This window comes from Nelusetta ayraudi, unplaced genomic scaffold (genome assembly GCF_046127955.1).
Source record: "Nelusetta ayraudi isolate G7.1 ecotype Tasmania unplaced genomic scaffold, CSIRO-AGI_Nayr_v1 ptg000136l, whole genome shotgun sequence".
Taxonomy (NCBI): domain Eukaryota; kingdom Metazoa; phylum Chordata; class Actinopteri; order Tetraodontiformes; family Monacanthidae; genus Nelusetta; species Nelusetta ayraudi.
The window spans coordinates 386951-400000 of NW_027466186.1; the positions used below are offsets into that span (position 1 = coordinate 386951).

At 48.1% G+C, this 13050-nt stretch overlaps 1 long non-coding RNA gene across 1 annotated transcript in view; it reads left to right on the forward strand.

Annotated features, from left to right (window-relative positions):
- Nucleotides 1–1924: 1924 nt before the first annotated feature.
- Nucleotides 1925–13050, forward strand: part of LOC142879532 (uncharacterized) — a 100832-nt gene continuing 89706 nt past the window's right edge. Inside the window, exon 1 of the long non-coding RNA XR_012925319.1 lies at nt 1925–2031. This is a non-coding gene — a long non-coding RNA (uncharacterized LOC142879532). The remainder of the gene's footprint in view (nt 2032–13050) is intronic.

The window sequence follows — 13050 nt, forward strand, 5'->3', positions numbered from 1 at the left end:
TTCCACCAGGGGTATCCTTTTTTTTTTTTTTTTCCAAACCAGACCAAAAGTCAAGGTTTGTTAGTGGAAGTTCTTCTTTTTAAGTGAAGTTTCCGTGACCCCTCTACCGCGGTGAAAAAAACTGTAACAACCAAAAGCTGAGGGAGACGATAGAAGGGATTTTTCGGAGAGCAAGCAGTGAAAGTGGAGAGGGGTTATCGCTCCATGCAGAGCCGGTGACATGAGCAGCTGCTTAAAAAAAAAAGAGAGAGAGAAGCAGCCCAAACCTAAAAGTCCATAACTTTACCCCCCTTTTCATCCCCGGCAGCACCAGTTTCAGTTCCACCAATTCTTTCTCATCCCATTTACATATTTGTACCCCAGCCACTGCTCCATCACTGTCCCCGAACTACCTCCCCACCCCACCCCACCCGTCTCCAAAAAAAAGAGAAAAGAAAAATCCACTGGCATCCCTGTCTCATGCTTCATCTCTGCCCCAGCCCGCCTGCAGCCCCCTGCCGAGTTAAATGGACTGTGCCGGTGTCAGGGGAGTCGCGTGCGCTCGCTCCCGTTCAGCTCGGCTCAGCTCTGCTCAGCTGGGCTGCCAGCGTTATAAACTTACTATGTGATTATTGTCAGAGCGAGACTCCTCCACCCAGGAGGTCCGCGCTGATGGGTACTATATGTCACCGGGCACAGCCAGCCATGGAGGGCGCGGGATGAGGGTGGAGGGCGGAGGGAGGGAGAGAGGCAGAGCGGTGGCGGCGGCGGGGTGAGGGAAGGACACGGAGAGGCAGGAGTGAGAGAGGCTTTTTGGGCGGGGGGGCGGGGGGGGGGGGTTAGAGGGAGACGAGCGGGAGGGCAGAGACTCATCAAAGGGAAGGGGGGATGCGGGGAGGAGGGAAAAAAAGCCAAGCTGAGCGAGGAAAGAGTGATGTATATACCTATCTCCGCAGACAAAGACAAGGGAAGACACACGGGGAGCGATATAAAGAGGGAGAAGTGGAAGAATAATGTGGCGGCAGAAGAAAGGGAGGCTGCAGGGAAATCAGGAGCAGGAGGGAGGGAGGAAGGAGGAGGAGGAGGAGGGTGGCGAGTTAAAAAAAAGGAAAAGAAAGAAAGGCAAAGGGAGAAATTAGGGGAGGGAGATTTTCAAGTGAGTGATGTGTGCTGTGATTGTTTTCGCCCTCTCTCTCTTTCTCTCTCTCTCTCTCTCTCTCTCTCTCTCTCTCCCTCACCCGCCCACTCCCACCCGCGTCCTCTCCCTCTTCCCCTCGCTCTAAACGGTCAGGATGTGGCCTGTATCTGCCGGCAAGACGGAACTCAATTTGGGACAATTTACTCGGCAGTCTCAGCCCTGATGCACCTCGGGGACAGAGAATAGAGAGAATGAATGTGAAGGGAGATAGAATCAGCAAGCCACACACACACGCGCACACACACACACACACACACACACACACACACACACACACAAACAGACGCGCACGCACGCAGAATGCACGCCTCGCCACACAATTGGCGGCGAGTAGATTTCACTTTAGTTAGTTAGGTCTGAGTCTCCCAGGCGGTCAATACGATGTGAGTTTATAAGTCTTGGAAATGAAAAGCCCAGGATAAGGTTAGATAAACTGTGCGCTATTTGATTTCAGTCCCCACCTCATGTAGGAAAAAACACACACAGACACACACACACACACAAGGCAGATGGCCGGAGGGGATACGCTGATATAGCGGTGGTCTTATGGGTGATTAAGGCTGACTGCGTTATGCACTGTACCTGTATTGGCCACTTTGAAATTATGGAAAACACCGGCGCTCCTGAATAAAAGCCACTCACCCAGACGGAGGGGAAAAAATTACATCAGCTCTTATTTTAGTCAGTTTCCCTCCATTTTTTTTTGAGTGCAATATGTTTCTGTGCTGACAGGTTACAAGCCTAAGGAGCCTGAGGAGCCTGAGGAGCCTGTGCGTCGCCCGAGACAGCAGGGGGCGCCCTGACAGAGCCCCCTTTTTTTGAGAGAGAGGGAGAGAGAGAGCCCAAGAGGAGGGGTGAGTGTTTTTAACTGGCAAAATAAACTGCCTTTCACAAACACGCAAGTCTAGCGAATTGATTAAGCTGCTTCCCGAAGAAGCCGCTCTGAGGTTGTTGTTGTTGTTGTTTTTGTCATCGCCGTTGTTTCCCCCCCCCCCCCCCCCGCCCTCTCCTCCTCCCTTCACCCTCCTCTTTCCCGCGCTGTCTGCGTAGCGCAGCGGGGAATCGGATCCGCGACGACGGCAAAATCAGGACGCTCAGCCACTCAGACGCGGCGGCTCGACGCGTTTGAACGCGGCGGCGTCGCGGTTGAAGTCGCACTCGTGGCGTTCGCCTCTGATTTTTTAACGCAGCATGCACAATGCAAATGGGGCTTCATTGGGCTCGCGTTGCCGTTTTTTAATCAGGGCCTAGCGTTGATTAGCGGGAGGGGTGGGGAGGGCAAATGAGGTTGGAGGGGTGTGTGTGTGTGTACGGGGGTGGGGGGGGCGGTTGGATTTTGGAAGAAGACCCAGGCGCGTACTGAGCGGCGGCTGAAAGTTGTTTACCTGGTTCCACCCAGTGTCACTTCCTCCCTGCTGCCCCCCCCATCCACCCCCGAGGAGCCGGCCCACCTCGGAGAGCAGGAGGTGGGTGAAAAAAAGCAGCCAGTTGCCAGGGAAACCGTCACCCGCTGGAGACATCTTATGACAGTGGCGCAGGGCGGGGGTGGGGTTGGGTGGTGGCGGCGGTGGCGTCCGTCCTCCAGGGTGTAACCGACCTCTGGCCCCCGACGCCACGCGCGGCCCTGTCGTCTGACAGGCCTCGGAGCAGCGGTGTGCGACTCCCCCGCCGCACGTGCGCGCGAAGAAGAAGAAGGAGGAGGAGGAGGAGGAGGAGGAGGAGAGGTGAAAAGGAAGGTTGAACAGAGGAAAGAAGAATGAGGCAGACGAGGAATCCCAAAGTTGCGATTCACAGCGATGGTGTGAGTCAGTGTGCGTGTGATTAATTGGAGTCATTTATGTGCAGTCTCCGGTGGCCCCCACGTATGCTTCATGATTTCATTAGACTGTAACTTTAATTACTTTTCCAGCATCATAACTTTTGGTAAAAATTAGTTTTTGCGCCCTCAAAACGTGCCCCATAAAACGGCAACAGTTTTCCATTTGTTTTTTTCCCCCCCTCTTGCGTCCCTCTTCCACGAATGCTTCTCCTGCGTTGTTTTTCTTTAAGGTCAACTATTTCGATGCAAGTAAGAAAAAAAACAACCGAACGTGTTCGGTTTTGATAACTTCAGACTGCGTTGATTTGGAAGATAATAACGTCGCCCTTCAAGCGCACCGATCAACAGCATTCGCTCAGAAGGCGTTTTTCCGGGCCTGGAAAAGGGCCGGTGCTGTAATAGGTATATGGGAGCCGTGTTTATGGTGTGTTATGTGTTGTCAAACACAATTACAGTGTGTTGCTACAGCAGCTGGCTCGCCGCCAGGAGCCTGAGCTATACCCAATCCGCCCACCTCAGACCGGGCCGCCGTATACGAACGTGTGCGCCGCGTCTCGTGCCTTATTCCACGCAGCGTGTCAGGTGGGTTGCGTTGCAGAGCTCCCTAATTATTGCACAGCGTTTTCGCTGTACCGCGGGGTTAGGGCTGAATTAATGATGGCTAAATGCTGCTCATGCTGGGGTTTTGTGGTTAAAATGTAGGGTTTCGGGATATATTTAACCTCACCTGCTAAAGATGTGCTTCGTGCTGCATATCCGAGGGATGATTTTCATACGTCCATTTAGGAAAAAAGCCCACAGGCAATATTTGGAAAACGGAGGTCCCATGAAGAAAGAAAGAGAAAGAATTAGCTACCACCTGGATCTCGCCAAAGGAAAACTAAATTGGTCCAGTTATACTCTGACAAGCAATTCAAATCTTTCCAGATGGATCTGTGAGAATTTAAAATGGAATCTCTGCCATTCAGCCATCTTCTAACATTTACTGGCATTAATCTATGGAAAACATAATGATACTGATTAAAACTTTCATAGTTGTAGTACAAATGTTTGGAATTATTCAAATGCTACTGTACTAACGTGACACGCATACTCTACTGCAGCGGTCCCCAACCTTTTTAGCACCACGGCCCGGTTTAATGTGAGACAATATTTTCACGGACCGGCATGAACGGGTTGAAGCGGGTGGGTGGAGTGGAGTGGAGGGGATGGCGATCAACACTCAGGTTGCTCGCTAGCTTGCTAGCTTGTGGGTTTAATCTCGCGGTAATTTATCAGGTGACCGAGACAAGCGCCTTGACATGCGTCAAGAGTTGAGCATCAGATGGACGTAACGGAGAGAATCCGGTAATTTTTTCAAAATAAAATTGTTCACACTCAGATAATGAATGAAACGGGATTAATTTAACGGAAGTTAATTATTCTTTCTGTCTGGCCCGGTACCAAATGACCCACGGACCGGCACCGGTCCGCAGCCCGGGGGTTGGGGACCGCTGCTCTACAGATTGCAGTTTGATTTGGCTTGTTTATGTTGTTTGGTCATAGTAGAGCTGGAAAGAGAGTGTTCATTTGAGTTAAAAGTACCAAAACAAGAAAGTGTGTTGCAAATGGTTTGTTGACTGATTGATTGATGTGTTACCTCCAGTTCTGTTTGACTGAATGGTTGATTGATTGATTAATTAATAACTTTTGGTACTCTATACCTCCTGTTGGATGGCAGTAACTGGTACTCCTCAAAAAGGGGACCACATTCTTTTAGTATATGCAGCTTTAAAAGATTGGCTCAGTTAGTAGAAGTTTGATGGCTGTCAGTGTTTTTCAATACTCTTCTTCATACTCTAAGTCTCTATTACCCAGTGTTTTTGCCTATACTTTGGTGCTCCTACTGGAACTGATCCGGCTTTAGAAAGTAATGTGTGTTGTTACATATTACGCCAAGGTGTCATGCATGCGTGTGAGAAATTCTACCGCCGCAGCAACGCGATTTGTATGAAGCGGAAATGAGTCCGCATCTCGCGGCTTGGTCTACAAAGTGTAAATGGTAACGCGGGGGAAACGGATGCCTTCAAAATGATCAGAAATGGGCAGCACACTAGACGGAAACTACCCCCCACCCCCAACAAAATAAAAGAGAAAATACCTGTGAGGTAAACAAACAAACAAAAAAAGTCTTAGAATATAATATGACTGTTACCTAAAGAGATAGAAGAAGGAGATGAAGAATACGACTAAATAGCGGAGCTGAAGGCGCCGTAACTCGCGTGCGCGGGGTGGCGCGGTAAAGCGCACGCGCACGTGCTGTCGCTGGCGGAGCGGCAATCAGCTGTTGCATTAACCGCGCCGCTAATGACATAATTAGCGAGGCTGCGGATAAACAGCTCCGCGCAAACACGAGAGGGCCCTCGCAGACAGCGCGCCAGATAAGGTCACAATATGCGCCGGCCGACCGCTCGCTCGCTCGCACGCACGCACGCATACATTCTGACTCACGGCACGTCACGCAGCAGTAAGCCCGGCAGACTGCTAATTCGCCCGCACATATGGATGCAGTGTGACGGCACATAAATAATAACCCAGTGTCTCTCGCTCACTCTCTCTCTCCCTCCCACCTCTGACTCTTGCTTGTTTACCCCAGGCTCCGCCCCCTCCCACCCTCGCTGACCCCTTCTCTAAGTGTCCTAACTATTGTACCGCTTGCACTTTCATTCCCAAACGCCGAGACAAGGCTCCGGCTGAACTCCGAACTGACCTTTTACTAAATGTCCAGATACAACCCTTCCCCTCCCACCGCCGCCGCCCACCCGCCCGCTTTCTGACACGCACACACACACACACACACACAGTGCAGAGTGTGGCGGGCCCTCTGACTTCTATTCTTCGCCTTAACAACTGATCTGTGAGTCTGTGCAGCAGCTGCGTGTGTGTTGATGTTGTGCCTGTGGCAGTCGCGTCGGCTGTGAGAAAGTTCAGCCGCACATGAAGCAGAACTTTTTTGCGCTTTGGCTCGCTTGTGTGATCCTCGTCGTCGGGCTGAACATTGATTGAGAGCGAAACCGATCAAAATTTCGATGCCCAAAAATGTGTGTGTGTGTTTTTTTTTTTTCTTAAAGAATGAAAATACACCTTTTTCAGTATATCTGAGGCAGGACGTTATATCTTGGACTGTTTGGAAGCAGGTTTTGTTCGGAGAATGTTAAAAGATGCAGAAGAAGAGTCTCTCTCTCTCTCTCTCTCTCTCTCTCCGCCTTCTTTGCGAATGCAAAATGCAACTCTTCGAGGAAAAGATTCTTGGCACAAGCAGTTCACCCATGCTGGGAAATAAACCCATCTGAGTTTGAATGTCAGAGGTCAAAGGTTAAGGTCTCTTCGACTGTTGAAATTATGATTTTTTTTTTTAGTCCTCCAGTTTTGTGCCTAATATGACATCATTTTACATAAGCTGCCCTTATTGTGCTGATCTTCTGTGCTGCCGCATTGAACTTGAGTGAAGAGCATCTGTTTTCAGAATTAAAAAAAAACAAAACTTCCTCCTGTCCAAATCCATATTTAAATGGCCAGTCTAGCACGAGCCCTTCTGATCTCTGATATCGAACAACAGTTGGACTGCCTTGCAAATGCCGCTCCAGTCGGCGGCTACTTTTTTATGTTCTGTGTTGTCTAGACGTGCGTGATCAGAAAGTTGCGCTGAGATTGAAGCGCTTAAGTGTAATATATCGCACGTCAACTCCGCTTCTAATGCCGTAACTATACTGGGCAGCCTTTGCGATGCGAAAGTTGTCGACAAATGAGGACAATGAAATTAATATCGCCGCAAGTCTTAAGTCCTCACGCAAATTTTTTCATGATATTTTTTCATGGTATTTACAGAAAGCGTAGTAGGAGCGTGGGTAGGAGAGAAGGTGTCTCCTGGACCCTGGAAAAGAAAGACTGTGTCTGTACTGTTTAGCGTAAGACGCATAATGCTTATTCCATAATGGGTTAGCTGCTGTTGTGAGCTACCTGGAGGCAAGCGGGAGGTGGACTTCACTTCCTGACACACAAGCGCCCTTTAAGGCATTATTCATGAAGTTGTGCGTTTCCAAAAGAGTCCAACGCAAGCTTCCATAGTTTAGTGACGCTTTCCTTGTTTTTGATACATATTTGGCTGGTCGTAGTGCGTAACTATTGGCGCTGAAAGATTCATAGTACGGTCAAACTCACAGTGCGATTCATTTCCATATTCTGATTTAAACAATATTGGTAAGAAATGTGCGGTAATACTTCTTTTCTGTTGTATATAGCTTTACGGACACATTCATAAAGTTTAATGATGGACTCATAATGCTTCATAAACTCAGTTATAAACATTCATAATCCCATTTTACAACCCATTAAGGATGATAAATAATGGATATAATGTGTTATAACCTCATTATTTTTAATGTTCTATACCTCCATGGCTCTTAGGTGGAATCTGAAGTCTAATGAATTCATCATTTTACCTTTTGGTGGATGATAGGTAAACTACAGTGTCCGTAAGGAGGACCTTCATTGGATTATCTTTTGTCTTTATGTCTTTTCCCTCCTACAATGGACACCACAATGTTGCCTTTCACTTTATTTACAAGACACTCATCTGAAAACAGTTGCAATGTTAATTAAACAAGTCATTTTAGTGAGATTGTGCTCAAGCTGCCAATCATCATTCTGCGTTTTATTATTTTCCATCTCGTCAATGGGCTGCCTTATCAGATGACTCACACTCTTAATCCTCCCCTAAATATTCATCTGCAATTCACACGTGTAGTGAGTCCCACATTCCTGTCCGCGCACGCAGGCATGTGATGAAAAGTGGCGGCTACCTTTCATTATTCCCGCGCTTCTCATCATTCTAGCGTATAATGTGGGAAGTTCTGCTTGTATTCTTCTCAAAGGAAATCTTTTATTTTTTATTTTTTATTTTTTTTATTTTTTTTTGTGCAAATTGCGTCCATCATCAATCGAAAACCTTTCACTTGTCAGAGTAAGAAAAGCACAGTCTGTTACCGCCGACTTAAAAATGGCCCGGCGCCGCATTAATCAAGCATGTCCGACACCAGGAGCCATGCAGCAGATGAACGGAATCGTCATTAATTCGATTATTCACACCTACTGTTTTCCTCCTTTGATTCGGCTGAACTCAGCAGAGGCTAATCTGCCTTTATCGTCGGAGGCTCTTTGGATGTTCCGGCGGGAAGTGAAACGGTGACATATTATCGAGTCGTGCGCCGCGCGCAGGTAAGCTGCCTCCGAAGATCACAACGGAGACCCTCTTAATGTTAACCGCGAGAAACCTTTGCTGCTTCGACCGGTCAAAATGTTTTGTGTTGTAACGATCGCTCCGCCGACCCGCCGTGCCTCACACGAAGAGCTAATTAGAGCTCAGTGCTGCCCCCACATGTGACATCATGTCTGGCACCATAACGCACTCATGCACCGTGTTCCAATGTAAGGAGTACTGCTCTTGGTGAAGCGTCGTCCTCTGGTCTGTGCTGCTGCTACACTTGTAAGAGTTGACTACTCATCAGGCTTTCTCAAACCTTTCTGCTCTATTAGCTTCTAGCCAGGGACCCCCTTTGCAAACCAGCAATGTTACAAAATATGTAAGGAACTGGAAAGAAACATCAACTTTTTGAATGTTTTTTTTTTTCCTTAGCATTATTTACTTTTCAATAATTGTTACATATGATTAGAATAAGGATACTATCAACAAACATGTTGATAATCATGGCCATTTTTTCTCTGTCTGTTTGCTGCATTTCTTTACTTTATTTGGCCAATTCTTAAGTTGTTTTTTTTTTGCAGCAGTGTCTTCCACATCTGGGCTGTTTGTCTGGTTCTTCAGTCTCTCTGTCCAAACCTGTTGTCCAGTTTGCACGAGCTAGGCTAGTTTGAGGAGCAAATCACCGCGACAAATCCCGCACACTGACATGTCACACACACAACGCCATAAACAATGTTTTCGACTGGCAGGCAATCATATGATGTTATTATAGATTACATTTAATAATGATTAATAAACATTAATTATATAATTTGATCATAATAACTAAAAGATAACTTGATTCTAGTACTTTTTTTTTCTTGCCTTTCTCCAGTTTTCTGCGGGCCCTTTAGCGCCCCCTGGCAGTCCCCACTTTAATAAAAGCCACTGGCCTACATTGTTTGGTGTGGCCACAAACATGCCACATCATTTTCTGCCACATATTGTCTGAAAGAGGAAACCTCATCCAAGAAATCTTACAAGATTCGATTTTCTTATATTCCTTTTTTTTTTTTTTTTTTTTAACTACACAGGTTTTTCCAGTATTCATATTGGTTTGGAGCTTTCAGTGTCTGTAATTTGAAAGTTGATTCCAGCCAATATCCTCGTGTTTCTCACATTAGGCCTCGCGGTCGGAACAGGTGGTGAGCTAAAAAGCATTATTAAGCTACTTTTCACTTGTTTGTGTTTCTGATTTTCTCCCACCCTCCCTCCCTCTCACTGCGCCTCTCTCCGTCTCCCCCTTCTCCCTCCCACTCCTCTATCCACACAGGACAGAAAATACATTAGAATTTTCCCTCAGCGCTCCTTTTGCCGCCGAAGCATTTGTGTCTGTGTATTTTCCTTATTTCATTTTTCTCTTTCTTTTTTCCTCCTTCCTCTTTCTCTCTCTCCATCTCTCCCTCTGTCTTTTTTTTTTTTTTTTTTTAAGACTCCAGTCACATCCGCAATCCCGCGGCCCTTTAAGGAGCTTTCACGCTTTTTGGTTTGCTTTAGATGTTTAATACCCCTTCTCTTTTGTGTCAGGGAGCTGGAGAGGCGTTAAGAAGCGCTGATAAACCCCACTTAGATCCCTTCCTGGCCCGTCACCCCGGCCTGCCGGGCCGCTTTAGCAGGGAACTGATCTGTGACGGCCTGCCACTCAAACTGAGCACTTCTGAAGGCTGACACAATGGAGTGAGCAACACACCAGAGGGCCCGGGGGGTGGGGGGTGGTAGGTGGGGAGGGAGGGTGTGTGTGTGTGTGTGTGTGTGTGTGTGTGTGTGTGTAGAGGGAGACAGGAGGGAGGCAGAGGAGCAGTGAGGAGGAGGAGGAGGAGGAGGCCAAGAGGTGCCCTCAAAGCAGAGGCTCCAGGAGGGGCCAGAGTGTATCTGCCTCCCAACTCTCCGCTCTCTTTATGCAATTTCCCCCCCACCGCCCCTCCCCTCCTCCCCCCCTCTACCTCTCGCCACTCGCGGCGCAGCGGCTACCGCTCGCACTTCTTAAACATGTTTTTCGAGGTTATCTAGTCTGCGGCGACGCTCGCGCACGCACGCGCACACTCTGTGGTCAGCCTAGCTTGAGATGAGAGGAATAAGAGGGGGTTGGGGGGGACAGAGGGGGAGGCAGGTGGGGGTCACGCTGCCGCCGCCGTGTGGAATAATGGGTCCGGCCGGAGGGGGCCGGCGGGGGCTGGCCCGGGAGCCCCCCCGCCTCCCCGCGCCAGCCAGCGCCGGGGACGGTGATTGACAGGCGGAGCCGAGCTGAGGGTGAGGGTGAGGGTGAGGGAGGTAGGAAGGAGGGGGTGGGGGGCATGTGGCCGCCGCCACAGCCATCACTTTCCCAGGGGGCCGTGGGTGGGCAGCGAAGCCCAAAATGTCAGCGCTGATATCTGTGCGGCTCGGGCTGGTATCGCCGCGCCGCAGCTGCCTGCCGTCCGCCGAGTCCACTCATTCACACGGGGACGCGGGCGCATTGTGCACACACACACACACACTATTCTTCCTGTTGCCACCTTCTTCGCTCACTCACACACTCGCTTCTGCTCGCACGCGCACGCACACACACCCCAAATTTTACCCTTTCTCCTCCTCCGCACGCTCGCATTGTGCCTCTGTCACTTCCACCTCAGCCGTTCAATCATCCAAGTGTTCCACTGCTCTTTTTTCTTCTTCTTCTTCTTCTTCTTCTTCTTCTTCAAAAAAAGAAAAACACGCCCCGCCCCCTTCCAAATAAGGCGTTTTCCTCCATCGCCGGGCCGTTTACACACTAGCTTGTAGCTTTTTTTCCACCCACTTCGAGTCCACTTGCCCCGTGCACGTGGGCGTGCACGTGCGCATGTATGTGTGTGTGTGACGGTGGGATGATGAATGCGCTGACAGCCGAGGGGTCAGTGTCGCAGACAGTGTGGTCAATTGCCCCCCGTCTCCTGAGTCTGACCTTGAGCATCGCTCCCTAAAGGGTCTCAATCAGCCATTAAGGCCAACACACACACACACACACACACACACACGTGCGCACAAACACACATATTCCCTGGTGTGTGTGACCCATTAGTAGCTGGCAGGGCCTGGTTTGACAGAGAGCGATTAGCTCCCTATCATGTGTATTGATCACTGTTGCTTGGCCGCTCCTTCACAGGAGGAGGCCGCAGGGGTTTTCACAGGGCAGCTCCCAGCACACACAAACACACAAACACACAAACGCACAAACACGCGTCTTATCTCTGTTCGGAGGCGTGCTTCGTCTCTCACTCTATAAGCTCCAACCATCTAAACTTGCTGAGAACGGAGGGATGTGTTTATGATGAGGAATCGAATGAGTTCAAGCAGATGATTTCATCTCTGTGCATGTTTGGTTTAACTTCGGGTTTTATTACTTGTCTTTCCTTCCTACATAAGGAGGACATTTAAGGAGCGCCCCCTTGAGGCTGCATTTTTTTTTTTTTTTGACGTGACCTGGACACCCAGTGTCTAGGACCAGGCCACTGAATATCATTTTGTTCGTAAACAAAATTAAAGCATCAGGGGTTTACATCCACTCTGGTGCAAGCGGTATGTAAAAATAAGTTTTCATCACAGATGAGGTTTGATCTCATACGCATGGGTGAAGAGCAGATTATTTTAGCCGCAAAACACAATTTCATTTTTTTTTTTTCTTAAAGCACTGAAGCACTGTGTTCTTCTTTTCACATTGAAGTTAATAGAAGTATTAAGTCTTAAACGATGGAATGTGAAAATGCTTTGGGCTGCACAACTCCCTCCTGCAGGTGTGTGTGTGCATATTTTGTGTCAGCATTTTGACATCTTCATATGTGAAGCGCTTAATGAAGGCTTTTTCATGTTTTGTGTTATCGTATGTATTAAACGCAATCTCAGTTTTAGTCATACAATCATAATTAAAAGATTCAAAGTAACACCTGTTAACTATTAAACACCCCCCCCCCCACACACACACACACAAACACACAAAGAAAGACGACATCTGCACAAAATGTGCAAGTGTCTGCAATGTTTCCGCATCAGCCATGTTGTTTTGCAAACCGTAAACTTATATGAGAAGCGCCACTTGACCTATGACCTCCTGCTAAATTATTAGAATGCATCATGTCATGAACTAAACTGACAGACAGTTTTCATCTTAAATAGAAAAATATGGATTTTTTTTTTCATCCTCATGGAAATTTTGAGCCCTCACCATCGAATAGTGAATGCTAATGCTTACTATTAGTATCACTTAGCATCAACTCGTAGAATATTTTGCTGTTTTTCAACAGTCTACAAATGCCACTTTATTTTGATTGTGGTAACGCACGATTCATTTTCAGCTCAAGCACTTGCTCTTAGAGTCGAGTAATATTCTGAGCTTATCGTGATATGATGGCCTTTATCCTGATACAAAGCATATTTATGCGACCAGCCCTTTGACAAACATCAAGCTGGTAACATTCGCGCACATCCATTCAGCTTTCTGTCTCAGGCATCCGGGCGTTTTTTAGAAATTTTTTTTTTTGATCGCGCGCGCGGCACGTTTAGCTCTTTCTTTGCCATTGCAGGGCTAGTTTGGACCAGCTTGTTTTAATTGAGTGTAATTGAAGAACGTGAAGGGAATAAAGCAGCGCCGCCTTTTAGGACATAAAAGCCCGCGGCCGACTGTCCGCAGCATTTATTTCCAACCTCTTCCACTGATTTAAGTGCGCGAGCACAATGGCGGGCTGACACTGATATGCGCGTGTGTGTGTGTGTGTGTATGTGTGTGTGCCAGAGAGAGTGAGAGAGAGAGAGCGAGCGATC